The sequence below is a fragment of the Manacus candei genome, unplaced genomic scaffold (assembly GCF_025592945.1).
Source record: "Manacus candei isolate 608988 ecotype Guabito, Panama unplaced genomic scaffold, ASM2559294v1 h1tg000081l, whole genome shotgun sequence".
Lineage (NCBI taxonomy): Eukaryota > Metazoa > Chordata > Aves > Passeriformes > Pipridae > Manacus > Manacus candei.
Genome location: NW_026138129.1, coordinates 4,063,556 through 4,082,549, shown reverse-complemented (window position 1 = coordinate 4,082,549; position 18,994 = coordinate 4,063,556). Strand labels below are relative to the sequence as shown.

At 36.9% G+C, this 18,994-nt stretch overlaps 1 protein-coding gene across 4 annotated transcripts in view; it reads right to left on the bottom strand.

The window, feature by feature from the left end:
* Positions 1–18,994, bottom strand: part of PRKN (parkin RBR E3 ubiquitin protein ligase) — a 706,049-nt gene that overhangs the window by 282,148 nt on the left and 404,907 nt on the right. The window lies entirely within an intron of this gene.

Genomic DNA, 18,994 nt, shown 5'->3' with positions numbered 1-18,994 from the left:
GGCCACCATTTGAACTCTGCATAGAGGGCGTTCCCTCAGTAATAATGAGTAAAGTAATTCAGCTTCTGTTCAGAGGTATGGTATTCATCTGAGAAAGAGACACCTAAACTTAAGTGCTGTATATAAATACCAACCCATATGCTAAGTGAAAAATTCCTGCTATAGTCAATATACTTAATGGAGGCTGGAGCTCATCAGCCTCCAGGTATCTGTATTAGGGTGAGCTGAATCACCAGCTTGGCTCCATTGTCTGTATCGACTAAGTCTCCACAGACCACTACAGAAGTTCAGACACCTGCCACAGAGACAACTAAATATGGCTATCCCGAGCTTGACAGAATACTGCTTATGGACATACAGAGAGGAAACACTTGGAAGGAGCGAGGACCAACAGTTTTATTCCTGAGTTGGCCTGCACTCAGAAACTCTCCCTCTAGTGGTGGTCAGAGCAATGAGAGGCAGTGGCTCCAAAAATCCTGCCCAGGACCAGTACACTGGAGGTCAAAGAAAAATTGAGTAATACAGAAAATATTACATACACATGAAATGTGCCTTCACTGCAGGAACACACTGAATTAACCTAATGGATTTGCTCTAATGTAATTTATCTTCTGCTAACTCCTGATGGATGTATCTTAACTGTCAATTCCAAAGTAATGCGTGTTCGACAATCCTGCTTGCTTATCTCTTATCCTTCAGGACTATTTTGAGACCTCAAGTCTCAAAATTGGAAAAAGAAAGAGAGGGATGCTAAGCTGAACACAACAGCGAGATACCCATTCAAATGCTGAATTACTTCACTCCTTTAATTTGCCCGTGAGCAAATACAGGTAGAAATTTAACACAGTTAAAACAAAGGGGGGAATTCTCACACATTCATGGTACTCCATGAGACAGATATTAAAATACATCAAATACAGCAAGACTTGTGATAAAAGATTAGACTTAGCAACACAGATATAACTTCCATAAAACCTGCTAGATGATGCTTTGAAAACTGACTGGAACAGTAAAACACCAAGCCCTCAGTGTGGGAATACAACTTCAAAATGTAATCAATAATTTCAGATACTATATACAAGCATTTAATCTTCCATGAAAATATGTTTTAACTCTGCACATACTATAAGTATTCATGGCAGAGTGTTGGTATCTCCAAAAATATAATCTCTGTGTTTTAAGGATTTTGTTGAATAAAGCAGCTTAAAAACTGAATTAAATAAAACCTCCCCGTTACTAATCCTTATTAGTTGCCCACTTGCTGTTCTGAATGTACCAAATAATAATTTTAAAAAGACAGTTGTAAGGCAAAATGAGAAGCTCATCTATATCAGTTTAGCTCTGGATGGCCCCAAAATCATTACAGAGAAGTGGAGGAGCAGTTATCTAGTCCTGACAGTGCAAAAGTCCCCATGGCTCACCTGCCAAATGTAACCTTTAGAAAAATACATGAAAGTTTTCTTCCTGAAATGCAGCTATAATCAAATTTGTCTATAGCTTTAATGGATATCTTACTTCTAGGGTTAATTGCTCTTTTTTATTGTGTCTGCATCTTGAGTATCTTTTCTAGTTTCAAGGGAAGTTCCCTGGTTCTAAATTCACATTTCTCTGACCTTCATTTCAAATACAAAATGTATCTCGTGTGGGGTGAGATCCACAAGAGAAAGTCATCAAAAGTGGAGCATCTTAAAGAACCCAGGCCAGAAGTGAAAACGGTGTTAATTAATATTTCCGCCTAAACTTGTATGAAACCAAGACTAATAGCACTTCATTATGCAAATGAACTACTATGATCAGTTTCTACTGTAAATTATTTTCTAGTAATTGATTTTTCTTCTTAATGTATTAAAACTGTTTGAAATCAAAATTATATCGTCCAGAAAGGGCACAGCCATATATGTACACATTTAAACTGCATCTTTAGGAACAATGTTAATCTTAAAACATGCTACTTTTTAACACTATCAGACTCCAAGCAATGTGTACAAGATAGATATAAACCTGGGTTCTGACTATGTCACAAAACACATGCTGTTACACTGTCCACTAATTTTGCAGCCCTTGGTATCCGTGTCGTAAGGTTTTGAGAAACTCAATCTGTATGCACTACAAATTTATCAAAATTCATTTGGCATTGGAACAATCACTGCACTCCAACATTTGCAGATTTTGTATCAAAGGAATGTAATTCTAGTTTAAAAGAGGCATAAAAGTCTTGTTCCTGAGATCAGTAAAGATGAAGATGTAACTATTATGCTCTTAATGCCCATATGAAGCTAGTAAATACTCATTTAGGATAACTCCAAGAATTATTGATAGAAGCCGTGCTTGAACCAAACACAATTTATTTTAGAAAGGAGTATTATGAAAGTAAAAAAATTTGCTATATAGTGTAACAAGGGCCCTTGCTTGATCTAACAATTGGCTAGTAATGTAAATCTGATATATATTTTAGAAGGTATCTCACAGGTTCCATTTACATAATGTGTTTGGCTGAATTAGAGGCTTCATGAGAATAATATATAAGAAAAATGTTTCTCACAGCAAGGGATAAATTGGTCCTTTTTGTTCACCAATTAGGATTGTAACCACTTTTAAAAATTGAAAATCCAACATTATAATGCATCACCGGAAATCTCCATTATAAGTCACTCACTCTTGTGCTCAGATTCCTTTTCATTAGAATTTTATCAGCATGCATTGCCTTAAATGAAAAAGAAAGGAGACCCTAAATGTTTCTGCTTCATGTTACTACTGTTGGATAACCATGTAGCACAAAAACAGCACAGATGGAAGGGCTTTCTGGCCCGTACACTCTTTCCTCCTTCTCCCTAAAGCAGCAAGATGCCGATAATTTTCAGGTAGACTACCACAGTATACCAGCTAAATAAAGATATGAAGACTTGATCCTATTTAAGATAAGAAGGCCTCTGGAAAATAAATTGTTCTAGTATATCTCAAAATCTCATGAGGATTATTAGTGTATCGATAGTGAGTCCAATGGGTACGAATGTGAGGTGCTACTTAGCATAAGGAATTATTTGTAGACATAACAGTGGATAAGTTGATGTATCTTTCAATGGCTACAGAAAAATACACAGGGCAATTAGTCCCTTGCTTGGTCTTTTCATATTTTGAAAAAAACTAGACTCAATAAAGGTTAAACAGCATACCACAAATTTCAGACCATTATTTTTTTAGAAAATGTGAGTAGCCACAGTCTGAGGCACTTCAGAGCAAGGAATATATTTGAGCCTGCAGTAATATGTGAAAATCACATTGGACAAATCTGTGAAACCCCCTTGAGGTCATTTCTAGGTGACAGTTGGATTTTTCTCACCTCAATCTCAAAATCTTAACCAAATAATAATAAAAAACCTTACCAGATGTCTGTAAGGCTGCCTTGCTGGGGTTACAGTCAGCGAAGCAAAAACAGCCATGTGGGATTCATTTCCGTGCAGTAAATAAATATGAATGCACACAGCTATATCACAGCCTTTGACCCCACCTATGAGTACTATATTTATCATAACACACTTCTGCATTTCTAGCACATTTTTCCACTTTGGAAATCTTCCTGTACTTCAAAAAGCTTTCTATATAAGTACCATGAAATAATTTCATTTATAAATGGATCTCTATGTCATTCCGAAATGGATTTTTGTTAAGTTTCAGGTCAATAGCATTCAAGAAAAGGTGAATCACTGAAAAAAATGTGTAAAGAAAAAAAAAAGGAAAGTATAAACTTTGGTGACACAGACACTACAGGCACTCTTCTGCTTCATAAACAATCAAAGTAATTAAACAGAAATACTGTCCTTGAGCAGCATTCAAGGGCTCTACCCTTGTTGCAGAATGGAATTACAATGTCTAAATAAGCCAAATTATTCATCCATCACATGGTTTCCTCATAGAACCATATATAAGAAGAATATAGTCTTTTAATTCATACAAAGCTGGTGTCACATCTGGCTTTCCTGTCTACCACATACATTACACCGTCTTATTCAAAACTATGGAAAGAATTGCCAGTTTATGATGGTTTAAGTGCATGGTTTTCTTACCATGAAAATATTTCCAAGTACTTTTTCGTCGAATATGTTACTAAAATCCATTAGAAAGATGCTACTATGTATATAAAATAGGAATATAGAAAATATAGAAAAATTACCACAGTGATTTATGATTTAGAACTTATGCAGTTTGGAGGAAAGTACAGCAGCAAATCTTGCTTTCTAATGAGCAATACGTGATTATGAATAGAAATAGTGCAGTTGCAGGCAACCTGTAAGTAACAATGCAGGCCCCAAATATTTATGAAAGAGTAGGCATCTAAAATGGGTATCAAGACCTTACAAGAGAAAAGGAAAAATTATAAAGTACCAAGAAAGAAATATCACTGATATGACTTTGCAGTGAAGTATCCATTTTTCACAGACTTTTAGGACCACAAAAAAGTACATCCCTGCTTTTCCTTTCCTAAGGGATAAAAATAAATCTTTACATAGACTATGCTAATCAAAAAACTCAGTATACATAAACACAGTATTATCACAAAACTGACCCGTTAAATCCCTTAGAACAACAACAAAAAAAGATTTTTTTTTTTGTCTTTGATCACTTGCCACACAGTGCATCAAAGGTCATGAAGTGAAGGTTACGAACAGTATGTGACATCACTGTGTGTGCTTAAATTTTCTGGCTGTGCTTCTGTACAAAAAGGTATTCTGACCCACAGTTGTTAACTTAAAGGGGCATCAGCAAGTGAAATCTGACCTATTTTCTCTTCTATTATGTTACATGTTTTCCTCTAAAATGTGCTTTCATGTTTCTTATTTCTATTGGAAGGTAGTGCCAAGAGGCCAGAACCCCGAAACAGCCTGACAGTAATAAACCAGAATATAAGAGAGAAAAACAGGCATGCTTAAAATTAGTACACATGATGGCAAGTACTCCTTTCAGCAGTGTTCCTGTTAAGTCTGTTGTTAAGGTTTTTTCCAGGCTATGGAAGTGACACACTTTATTGCCTATAAAACTCTGATCACTGTGGCAGGCAACAGCATCTGCCTCCTGAGGACACAGGCAAGGGAATTCTATGTTACATGTAGTGGTACATTCATATTAGCACCTGGTATTATATATGTGCTATGCCTGCTTGCTCAGACATGCCTTGCATGAGCTCCATGTTCAGACACAATAACCACCCTTGGACTAACAGTTGAATCTTACGATATCAGGAGTAGACAGTCACTGGGTTGGAGGAGAAACTTCCTGTAATCAATCAGATTAGCTGTTTACAGTGCTCCTCTGCACAGCAAATAACTAATAAATCAGTCATGCTTTGAAAGTAGATCAGTAGAACCTGCTCCTTTTCCTTCATCTGTCCTTTTAATACCTCATCAATGCTCCAGTGGAGAGAAAAGGAAAAGATCTCAGCAATGGAAGCAAAAGATGACAAATGTGAACAAAGCAAGCAGCCCATGAACTGCCCTAATCCAAGCCCTGGTTAGCTTGCTGGTTACCCTTTGTAGCTTGCTGACCTCCAGCTTATTGTGAACCAATTCATCCATACTAGCTCTTTTGTACGCAGTGACCTCCCAAACCCATGTCACTTGTACCCTCAGCTTTTGCTACCCTAGGCTGGCAAATGCTGCTTTCACGCTTCCCTGGATTTCAGCTGGCTCACAGCAGATTTTCCTATGCCCCGAGGCAGCACCCAGCATTTAGCAGCACAGTCAAAACTGCATATCACTGACAGTCTACAGCAGTTTGCCCAAGGATCCTTCCTTTCACAGGCTCCTAACTTTCTGACTAGAGATACTTGAGTTTGACAGATATCAGACATAGTCAGAAATCAGTCTAGTTTGGTTTTCAGGAAAAAAAATCATCAAGGCAACTAATGAAGTTGGGAGAATGATAGGATATCACAACAAGAGGAAGAAGAGCTAACTCAACCTGTACAAGCAACACCATGTGGTCTTTCAGGAATTAAGAATGAATAAATGAAAAAAGTCAAAATGCCTTTGTACCCTAATGGCTTCTTATTCTACTGACTGGTCCCATTGGATCTACTGAGGTCCCATTGATTTCTTTCCAGAATTGAAACCTTATTTGGTTTTACTTTCTACAGTTATGCTAGTAAAATTAACATTGTCAGCAAATGTTCTTATGCCACTGGAATGCCACTGTCTATGTTTTAAATTGTTAGAATGGGCCCTGACGGGGTTTTTACACTTGCCAAATAGCAAAGTCCCAGAGTTCTTAGGCATAGTCCAGGGGTTATTGTGTGCTGTCCCAACAGGCAACAGCAGTATGCATGTGGACACTGGTTTAAAAACCAAGAGTCCTGTCAGATCTTTAGTCTGGGACCATTCTCTTAACACCACAGCTTACCAAATTATTCTGTTTTCTCATTTTAGACTCCACTCCCCAAATCAAACCTTTTGAGATAGCCTGTGAAAATTATGTTGTCTGTAAATACACTAAACAGAAGAAAAGTTTCCTAACACAAAAGACAAGACACAATCTTGACCTCTTTTTATCTTCTTGGGGATGCTGAATTCCCTGAAAAGATATGGAAGGAAAAGAATATTGGATATAATCTTAAGGCATGTTATCATATCATACTCTTCATTCCCTGGGACTCCAGGAGGGACCAGGACTTTTGGATACAGTCTGTCACCACTGTGTAAATTTCAGTTATTCCCTTCCAGTTAGCTTTGAAAATACACCCTGGAGCATGACCTTTTGGATTGTATTCCTTAACATATATAAAAGAAAAAAAGATTGGGAAAAAAGGAAAGAGAGAAGGGGAGAAGAGGGGAGAGGAAAGAAAGACATAAGAGGGTGCAATTATCTGAGAACATCTTCTACATCAGCATCTCCATTCAAAGGGAAGAAGAGCAAGCCTTGGGCTAGCAAGTCTCATATTCTGACTTGGCAGATTTTAAGTGTACAAAGTAGTCAATTATCCTTAAAAATCTGAAGAAAATAGTTTGCGACGTCCACTAGAAAATTATACTAGCAGTGAAAATGGCTTCTTTATGTCATATTCATATTGTGAATTTTTGTTTCTGATCTTATTATGGCCTTTTGTCACACCTGTGGAATTTAAATGCCCAAACATGCACGCAACTCCATGTTTAAATTTCATTAACCTCCTCCATCTTTTCCCTGCATGTCAACCTCCAGTACATAAAAGAGTAAATGGAATCAGTTTTCTAACCAGGAAAAGAAACAACAAATACCACATACTCCCACACCCAAATTAAGTTGTAAAACCAAACAAATTATTATAAAGTTTGGGAAGTATAATTTCTGAATTTGTAACTGGGCCAATAAAAATATGCAGAAAAATTCTAAAGATTTATAGATAATAACTCAAAAGAGGACTCTGGAAGCTCGAATAATTTTAGGTGGTTGTTTTCTATTTAATCTCAGCACACATTTTCATTAGTTTTGTACTGCCTACTTGGAGGCTGGCTAGTCCTCTTTGTGCCTGTTCTTTCAGGGAATTACTGTTTGTATTAGGTCTCAGGTAATGTACTGCTCTTTGTACAGGAGTACTTTGGAAAAATATTCTCCCTACCTGACCTAATAAATTGTGCAACACTTCGGAAGACTGTCACTAATCCAAGTATAACACTGCATTTCTATAGAATTCCAGTTCTTGATATCTGAACAATACACAAAATATAGGTGAAAGACAATAATTAATAGGCACTTGTGAGATTTGTTCCTCTTCTGCACTTACTGAATATTGCAGGAATGGAAGAAAGGGTATTCACAATACTGTTTTACAATATCATCTCTGAAAATCCTGTGGAAGCTGTTTGTGATGCCAACAAGAACTGACTTATGAAAGAAAACACATTGTAAGAAAAAAATTGTGGTGGCATTTCCTCTGTTCTTTAAGCAGATCAGGTTTTTAGTTAATGAAATAGTGAATGTCACAGAACTTATATGAAGACACTTGCTGGAAAAAGAGTGTGTCCAAAAGGGCATATGTCTCGGGAAGCATCACTAACACTTCATTTTGGTCCAACTTTCCCTTGCTTTGATGAAACAGTTTACTGCCTACCTCACACTTAGCTACTTACATGGACTGACAAATGGTGAGGGAAAAGGAGTATGGATTTTTCATCTTACCTCTTCCTTGTCCTCATTGAGCATTTGCTTAAAGAGGACAAAGCAAGCAAAATCTACAACTTTCTTGGATGCTATATAATAGCCACAATTGTCAGCACTAATGAATAGTTTTCACATCTCATGTCTACCCCAGAACACCTAGGTCATTCCCTCAGAGATTATTCATACTGACTCTTCTGTTACACTCTCTCTCTGTTAGAAGAAGTAACCTGGTCTTGGGAGAAAAGACAGATTATAGTAGAAATTTGATACATATCCCAGTATTTCAGAGAAATAAAGAATAAGAAAGATAAATTCAAAAATATTAATGGGCATTTACTAAGGCAAGTTTTCTTTTACCTTAAATTTTCTTTTGACCACTCCCTTGACACACTATATCTAGCTGCATATGAGCTGGGGTCTGGATTACAGTCTAGCTATCGGAAAAAAAGGAGTAGTAAAAAGAGTAAGGAAATAGAATGGAAAACAAGGAAACCAATACTTTACATAGTAATAAATAAATAAAACTCATTTAACATGTGATATAATATCCTGGGGATGCCCTGCAATGCTTATGGATAATATCACCACTCAACTTCATGGTCCACCTATTCACAGGCTAATAAAACCATAAACTATATAAAGGAAGTTTTCATTACAAATGGTGGATTCCTTCCATTACAATGACAAAGAGAGTATATTTGTATATGGGGTCTAACAGTTGGCTGAGCCCTAAGAATCTGTACACTAAAATGTGTCCAAGGAATACATTTGGACTCTGTGACAAAACCCTTCCTGCTCCTTCTTTTGTTCAGGGAACAAAGCGAGATACATTATTACTCAAAACATCAAACAAAACAAACAAACAAGAAAGCATCACTTAATTCAAAATGTAGGCTGAAATAACAAACATTTCCCAATAGAAATGTTTCTGAAATTCCTGTATTTTCTCTGTTTCAAATTATAGAACAGCACTTGAAAAAATGTAACCCCACCTTGGTATTTACCAATGAACACTGGAAATTAGATCACTCACCAGTCCCTATCCTTTACTATTAAGTGAAACATTCATACTAAAGTACTTTTTCTAATAATTTCAAATATTATATATGAAAACTGTACTCCATGGTATATTTTTTAGAGTTTTTATAGTCATAAGTTCTTAAAAAATCATCATTGCTTAAAAGAGAATGACATTTACCTACTTTGTTTCAAAAAAAGTCAAACAAATCAGGACAAAGGGAAATTACTTGATTGGATTTTGTTTTTTACTTTAGATGCCATGCAGAAATAACCTCTGAGATTAAGACTGTGCACGGTAAAAAATAAACAGGGGTGTTTTTGTGTTAGTAATCAAGAGAAAAGTACATTTGGTAGACTGTAGTCTGTAGATTCTGTCAGATAAAATAAGGGGAAAAAACTGGAATACATGAATGCAGATTTCCTGGTTCAAAACCCTTAGAGATGCTGAGGAAAAAGCTTTAACTATGAAGTGAGTCTCATTCCTCTGATATGTTTCAAAACAATCTAAAAGGCCGCATGGTGGATGGCTCCATTCACAGAATAAACTGCAAAAACTTCTATGAGATATTAAATTCCATATTCTAAGTTACAACTCATGTACATGGTTCATGTAAAACATTATTCAACTACACTATTACTGAGTTTACATGTAACAATATTCAGAAAGCAAATGTCAATAGATTTTTGATATTTAATTTTTAAATAATTTAAATTCATGTATTTTCTAGCATATATATAATTTACTGTCAAACTCTAGTCTCACAAAGGCATAAACTTTTCTGGTAATGATGAAGAAAACCTTGAAATTCAGTGATGAGAATTGGAGGGCACGTAAAAATGCAGCTGTGCAAATTATGTTAACAAGTGGGGACAGTAAGAGAACAAACTTGTCTAAGTCATACATCCTCCTCTCGGTGTCATGTCATGTATTTGAAAGTAGTTAATGCAGAGGATTTATGCTTTCTTTGAGAGATAGGGTGCTGTCTTGAGCTCAGCCCCATTTATTTCTAAACAGATGAACATAGCATAGACTTTGATTAACACAAAAGCAGAGACTGAATCTGGTAGAAATTTGGTGCTGCTTCTCTGAAGTTATGACAGAAATGCACTTGGTTGCAGTCTGCAAAAGAAAAATTATAGGAGGGCAATGAAAAAACTACACAGAACACTGGCAGTTAAGTTTCCAAAAAGACTATTAGAAAAGTTAAGACTTGCCACTTCTTTCCTAGATCTGATTCTGTTTGCTTATAATCAATTGCTAAAATGTCATTTACTGTATCTGACCACAATTTGGTCTTACACATCTTTGTATAACTATAAAGATATAATTCTGTGTGAAAAATAGTATCTTATATTGACAGGAGCAGACCAGGTGTCTTAATCACATCTAAAAAAAATTAATTGCACAGCAGTTGCATATAGAAAACATGTTTGCACCTGTACATCTGCTTATTTTATGTGGAAAACATTCTGCTGTAGCATTTATTGGACATATTTGCATTTTTAAGGGGAGGATGACAGCAATTTCAATTCTGAAATAAAATTAACTTAGAAAAGTTTTACCCAAACTTCCTTATCTGTAAAACCCGTACCTTTCCCCCTCCACTCCAAATATCACAATAAAACTCTTTTTCATACTACTTATTCAGGGGTTTGGGGCACTGGTTAAGGCCAGTGAATCTCACTGCTATGCTCTGCCTGGCCTTATTTAGAGTTTAGAATCAGAGAGAATAAAAGTTCATCAGCCAAGTTAAAGCTTTAAGTGCAATAAAGCACCATTTTTAGGATGCTCACAGTACTACATCCATGCCAGGCTTCCTAGCCATTACATCTTTGGCTAACAGGTACTGGAGTTGATTCTGCTTCATTCCTCCTTTGTGGCAACTTCATACCCTGCAGGCAATGTGCAGACCGAGAAGGAAAAAACAAACAAACGAACACACCAAAACCGAAACCAAAACCCCAAAACCAACCAACCCAACAAAAACCACCAAAAATCAAAACCAACCAAAACAAATACAATCCCTGAAATGACAATTACTAGGAATAGTCATCAATCCAAGTGTATGGATTCAATACAAAGCTCTTCCAGAAACTGCCAAACCCTGTGAGGATGATTGATCCTCCCAAGAATATTCAGGCCAATTCTTATCAAAACTGACTCACACATTCCCCATTATATAAGGTAGCAATTATGTTTCCCACTCTGTCTTACATTAGCTAGCCTGACAGTGATCTGTTCAGCCATGTGTGATTCATTAGGTTTGCCTTCTGTTTCTAAACATGAGCTATTGAAGAGAGCAGCCCTTGAACCCCAGCCTGCTTTGGCGAAGTGTGAGAAGTCAATGACATTTCCTTGTCTTGTGGCATCAGAAACGCAGCAGCCTCCTGGCGCTCTGAATCACCACACCACACGTGCTCAGCTGAGCACTGGAGCGACACAGGTTTTATAAATAGTGCCTATACAGGGTTTCAGTGTACTTGTGTAAAGGACCTTTTTATTTGAGGGTTGGCCTCACTACAGACAGCCTTGTTACATGGGGTGAGGTTTATCGGATTAGAAGCAACACTGTTAGTATTCAGGACACATTTCCAAGTGCATATGACATGTCAGCTGCTTACATATCTTCCAATTCCGCTTCACATATTCCTTTTAAAGTTAAACATGAAGTGACAGAAGTGTAGAAATATCTGTGTCCTGCACTCTGTGAACATAACAGCTAAAAAAAACACCTTGACATGTCAGCTGACAACAGAAAAAATATCCCTGATCTCTGCTGAGGCATTGTGATTCTAACATCAACTACTTGTAACAGAGAGAAGAACTGAAAATATAGAATCATGAACTTTACAATTAAATACATGCATATAAAAAGCATGAAGAATTTTGTTTGCATGCCCCTAGTCACAGTTTCAGTCTTTGCTCCTCTTTCTGTATCTGTACATTTACTTTCTCCACTTTACAGAGACATCCCAGAGATCTAAACACAGGGCTAGCTAGTTGTTTATTTCATGCATTTGTAGCTATTTTCTTTTAAAAGATATTTTCCTGCATCTTCCATTGACAGATACAACACTTCCAGCAGCTAGTTCTTCCATCATTTGAATAAATGAAGCACTCCCTGCAACAACTCCACTTCCCTCCAAGATTAATTCTCTACTATTTACTTTTTTTCTCTCTATCCTTCAGATTCCTCCTTCAACAGCTCTGTAGTTCTACCTTCACCTCTTGTTTTCAAATCAAGGCCAGCTTTATGATCTTGAGTTTCTTTGGGGCCAGGAATCTAGTCCAACAAAAGAAGATGACCCTGCCATGAAAGTGATGCTACATGACACTTTTCTTATTAGACTGATTCTGTATTTACTGAACAAACTCCAATTTTCTAGAAACACACTGGTAACAGCTTTAAATTCATTTATGAAAAACACAGCATGTTGTACAGAGTCAAAGGATTTCTTCTCATGGTTATTCACATTTAATTTTACATTCAATTAACTACCAAGAAACTTTTTACTTTTTAATATTCAATTTTTGAGAAGCTGTAGCATGAAATAAGATCTTTTATTTACCTAATAGTTGGATGATGAGGTCGGTTATGCTTTAAATACCCACTGTTGGAGGGTGTGTGGGAGAGTTTGGGGGGTGGAAATGAAGCTGTACATCTTTAAAAGCTACAGATGCCCACATGACCTTCAACATCCTGTACATGCTGTGAATTGCATGGGAGACATTTGTTATGTACCTTGAAAGGTGAAGAGCTCCAGCAACCTTGTCGAGATTCTTATCTGTACTCAGAGGATGGGGTCTAATTTTAATTTTGCTTAGTTCTGCATTAATTGTAACTGACTACATATTGAGGACAGTGAAACTGTAGTCAGCTGTAAAACCAGTGGGAGATCAAAATTTTCTGGTAAACAAGGTACCTGCAACTCTCTCATGATGTTTCTCAAATAATGGGTCACAAGTGGAACAACTGGGAAATTGCCATAAAAATAGCACATGTTAATGGAACAGTCTTAAGGAGGACAAAATCTTCAGTCAGGTGTTACAGGTAATGGCAGTGCACATTTTAAAGATAAGATGAAAGGAGACCTATTACAAAAATACTTGTCTTTGAAACGGGCAAAGAGGACACCTAAAAAGTTTGAGCAACTCATACCTAGCCATTTTATTCAATTCACTTGCTTTTCTTCTATTATTTGCTACAGTTATTTGTATAACCATCTTATATTCTAAAAGGTCACTATTCTAATCTGTCATGGATATTGCAGAAAAGTCTAGCTGAGATAAGGCTAATGCACCTGTTTCTGAGAAGCAAATGTTCAAATGTTTTCTGATGGTAATATTAATGCTCCACAGTAGAGGTGACACTTAATCACCCTACACATAAACCATGTGCAGTGCAATACACAGCCTTGGCTGCAGTACCCACGAGACGGTGGAATTCTGGATCCTGAAAGGAGGAAGCAGAACAAAATGCAAGATTACAACCCTGGACTTCAGGAGAGCAGACTTCAGTTTCTTCAAGGTGTAAAGAAGATGGAGTCAGGCACTTTTCTGTTGTGCTCAATGACAGGACCAGAGGAAAAGGGCACAAACTGAAACACAGAAGCTTCTGTCTAAACATAAGAAGGAACATTTTTACTGTGAAGATGACCAAGAACTGGTACAGGTTGCCCAAAGAATTTGTGGGGTCTCCATCCCTGGAGATATTTCAGATCTACCTGGAAATGGTCTGAGCAAACTAGATGATCCTGCTTGAGCAAGGGCCTGGAACAGACGACCTCCAAATGTTCCTTTTAACCTCAACCAATTTTTGAGTCTGTGATTTTGTGAATAAGATATTACTATACAGTAGAACAAATAAAGCTAAAAATTACAGTAGGTCATAAAAGTAGTGCAGAATTGCACTGTTCATTAATAAAAGACAACTAAATATAACTGAATATTGCAACCCCAATCTGAAGAGTGTGCAAAAGGGTTCTGGGTAATGTACTATTTAAACAGAAGAGAGGTATAAGAGAGGATTATTTTATTTTGTTCATGTTGGGATGGTATATACTAACTTTAGCAAGCACAGTATCCTTTCACTCCCATGAGAAACAAAACTGCTTGCAGGGCTCCTCTGTACCCTTGTTTAATCTGTGACACTGCAATTGGAATTTGTCACTCTAGGAGCTACATTTGATGTTACAGCCTGAAGCAGAGCTCAACCAAAATAAACAATCTGCTCTATTCTGCTTAGACTAATACGACAGTGATGTAAGCCCCAGCACAGTGGAAAATGCATAAATGGGCTGCCACACAGCACACACATGCATAGAAACAGCAACACAGCTAAGAAGTTTTATTACTTATACACATCGTGTGTAAGAAGCCTTGCTTGGACTTTGGCTGTGCTATGCAACAGTATTTTTTCTGTGTGTTAATGTGGAAAATATGCTTATTGTTTCAAATGGCCCTAGGAATTTTGTGCCACACTGAGAAAATATCTTTATCTTGAAAAAAACAAATTAGTTGAGTCAAGAATTTGTTCCATGATGACCTGCACACAGTTATTAGGGTGGGAGAGCTGAAAAGGATTATTTTATCATAAACATCCCACACTGACACAACTGCGCAAATATTTGTCCCAATAGCTTGTGTGTGAATACAGTATTTTTTGTTCCCTCTCTGCCTTTCTCTGGTTTTTGATTTAGGGCCTCTGGAGCTTTGCCAATGCTAGGCTGTTCGTTCCACTTGCACATACAGGTTCATTAATGCAAATAGTCACATTGAAGCCCTAATCTGGTTATTTCTTCTACTCAGGATCAGTTGATCAGAAGGAGGATGGGGAGGAAAATGCTGTACATAATTCTGTTAAATCTGTCAGCCACAATGGCTGACCTCAAATCTAGAGTCTTACATGCAGTCATTTTTCCTTTTCTCTGTCCCCAAGCTAGGAGAGCTCTGCAAAGGCAATTGACTGAGCAGGTCACATTTTTCTATAAAGATACAAGAGGTTATCTTGTTCAAGTAATTTTATTTCAGGAAAAAAAGAGGATGGAGTGAAAAGGAAAGCAACAACGTCACTTCAATAACATCACAGAATATTTTCTAACTGTCTTACTTTCTTATATTTTCAGCCTCAAAGATGCATTTTCACATAGAGCATTTTTATTTAAAAAGACAAGAAAAAACAGCATCAACACAAAAAAGATAACTATGTGTATAAAGCAGCTCGTGAAAGTTAAGGGCCTAAGAACAAAACGCCTTTTCTCTCCACATCAGGTACAATTCATATGGCCCTAGTGCAATGTTTCCCATACCATCCTGCCAGTGACCTCATCTCACATCTGTAAAATCATTTTCTCAAAGGATATGAGGCTATCTGTTCTGGGTGAGAGCTCAGCTTCTGTATTTCTTTTTATCAGAGACCTCTACATGAGCCTAGCTGAAGTGTAACAGCTAAAATTTAAAATTAATGCTATGGAAGACACTTAAGAATCAGTGGCCACTCTTCAATATTTTGCAGAGAAACAGCGGGCCATTTATGAACACCCTGCTCTTCTCCTTTGCCCCTGCCTTCCTGACAGCCCAAACTGCGAGGTGTTAACTTCCTTGCACTGGTAAGGCAGGGTTCAGCTCCCAGCTGCCACTTTGGACTGTGCCATAGGACCACAGCACTACAATATTAGCAAGTTTAAAAATCGCCTTGATTTTTCGAATTCTTACTTTAAGCAGCTTCTTCCACTACATCCTACTACTAAGGGCACTGTGCTTTGAGTGTACTTGTTTATATTCTGAAGCTGTACCTCAGACTGCATGTGGGTATTTCCCAAATCCACCCTTCCCCCATCAGCAGATTCAGTCAACAGAGATACTCAGGTCTACCCCTAGATGGAGATACTGTCCGCAAGTCGCTGCGCTGGGATTACAAATTCAACTCTCTGAGCACAAGAAACTAAAATTAAGTACTGACTATTTATTAATCTCCAGGCAATTTATGAACCCCCCTCACCCTTCATACATACTTCTCTGGCCTGGGCTGGCACACATCAGGGATCATATTAAAGCCTTTAACTCTCTCTCATCCCTTTTCTATCCTGCATCAAGAGTTATTTTCCAATCACATAAAACTCCAAAAGGAAGAGCTAACGGCTGCTCAGAGAAAGCTCTGGATGCTTCCTAGATTAGGAGCAGACAGTAAGTGATGCAGGGACAATGCTGTCATCACGAGAACCTAGGTTTCAACAAGATATAGTCATGTAGAAAATACCTAGGGGATGCATGTATTAATTTTTCTGTTTAACTCATATAGTATATTTATTACCATGCAAGTTATCTTCTTCATATTATTTTCTATTTTCAGCTTGACACTTTTCTTAGCTGGTTGCAACTAACTGAAAAGTCGAAACAAATCCCTAGAGAATATGCTTGTTACCCTAACAAATTAATTTTATTATTTTTTCCATGTTTTTAGCAAGATCTCAAGAGTGATTTCACACAGCAGAATGAACTGTGATCAAACAATTCGGTTTCCATATTTACAAGTCCTTTTCCACTTCACTGCATTGTGAGCCTGTTTCATGCTGACCTGCCCTTCTTAAAGTCATTTCCATTTACAGTAAGAGTGCAACTCACTGACAAATAAATTGGAGATATTTTATATCCACTATGTGCAAGTATAAATGGACAAAGACAAGAAGTAAAGAATTCATTCCTCTATGATTACTAGTCTGCGCCAAAGTGATTATTATGCTATTTTTTCCACTCTAAATTGAGAGAGAGAGATTCTGCAGTTTGTTTCCCAGAACTACTTCTAGAAAGTCTGTATGTTCAGCTTTACATAAAACAAATTTATGGGAGAGTTGTTAGTACTGCTATACAAGAGGATAAAATGATTCCACGCTAAGCAAATAAAAAAAGGGAAAGAAAAAATTAAAAGGAATAAAGAACATGCATAGTGGAACAAAGCAGACAATCAAATAGAAGTAGACAGAATAATTATAGATGTCTGAATAACACTCCAGATGGCATTTTGGGCATCACAGTTAACAAGCAGACTGTTTCAGGGGACCAGCATGTTAGCACATTATTGCAACAACTGGAAACCAGCAGCTGAAGCATGTCTGCCTGATTATCCAGGGAGCAGGCTACATGCAGCAGCCAAAACAAAAAAAAAAAAATTCATTGTCTGGATGCTTACTGGTATCACAGGTTCAGGAACCCATTTTTCTTAACCGCAACATGCTTAAAAAAAGTTACCACAGACATGACTAACACTCACTTCATGAGGAAGTGGTCTTAGGCCAGTTAATCTGGTCTGAGTTCAAGCATTCAGAAAAGGTATCTTTTTGGCATTAATTACCCCTTCTATACACTTACATTAAAATTTTTACATTTCTGCTCAGATGAAAATCAATCTGTTCCTTATGCTTTTCTCCCTCTGTGCAAATTTATTTTATTAAAAGCAACAATTATAGCTAAAAAGGAGTTTACGCTACAATTTCATTTTATTCCCCTTTTCACCATTGGAATCTGCAAATGACGTCTGCAATTGCAACAGTTGGAGCTGAATGTTAAATCGTATGCCAAAATAAGCTTGATATCTTGTCAGTTATCTTCTCAAATGAAATTCATCATCTTCAGTACAGCAAAGAGTCCCATTGCTGATATGCAGCCCTCAGGAAATGTATTTCAGGGATAGAAGGTCTGTTATTTCTATCAAGTAGAAAGACCTTTAGCACCCATGCCATAGTAACTCTTAAATTTATTCTAAAACGGTAATTCTGTGAAAACATTATATATGATATTCTCCCAAATATCAAAAATAATGTGCCTTTTTACTTTCAATTTCAAATTGAGGTTACACCATAGAACTCTTGAATATCCAAAATCAGAGACAAACTTCATAGAATCAGCTCTGGAATCAGAAGCTTTAGCTTAATTCTTTTTCTTTGATTCCTGTGTTTAGGTTTTCCCATCAGTGACTCTTCAAGTCTCTTTGTCCCTGAACAGATCTACACATAAAAATCCAATCAAAACAAAACAAAAAAACACCACCAAACAAACCAGACCCTTAACAGTAATCAATGACATATTAGCAAAGTAAATATATATATATTTTGTAATTTCTGTAGCTCATGGTATGGTTTTAACTGCATTAAAAAAAATACAGTTCTTGACTGCTCCTTGGTTTGTAAAAAATCCCCTAGTAGATGCTGCAGAACACATTTGTCAATTAAAGCATTTGCAGAGTTCTACCTTCCCAAGAATATTAGTTGCTTGTTCTGAAAATAGAAAAAAAAAATATACTAGATGGTGGTTTGGTTTTTTTTCTTTTTTAGTTGCTTGGTTGGTTGTTTTTTTTGTTGTGGTTGGTTTTTTTTTCCCTGGTATTCTTATGTCATTGTATCGGAAAATAATAAAAAAAAAGAATAATTAAAAAAAAAAGAATAAAAAAAAAAAATCAGATTTATCTATGTAAACACTTTCCCACCCTCACTGAAGGATTTCTAATTTTAATATTGAAAAAGCTTGATGTTCCTTAAGGTTGGCAGACACACCCTTTCCTAATACCTTTTATCCTCTAGGAAGAAGGAAAATACATCAGAAAAGAAGGCAATTAATGACTACTTCATAGTGGTTTCTTTAGTTCTTGATTTCCTTCTTAGTATCTATTTCAGTTTTTCATAGAATCATAGAATATCCTGAGTTGGAAGGGACCCAAAAGGATCAAGTCCAACTTCTGGCCCTACTGCAGGACACTCAAAGAATCACATGTGCCTGAGAATGTTGCTCAAAGTCCTCTTGAACTCTGTCCGGCTTGGTGCTGTGACCACCTTCCTGGGGAGCTTGTTC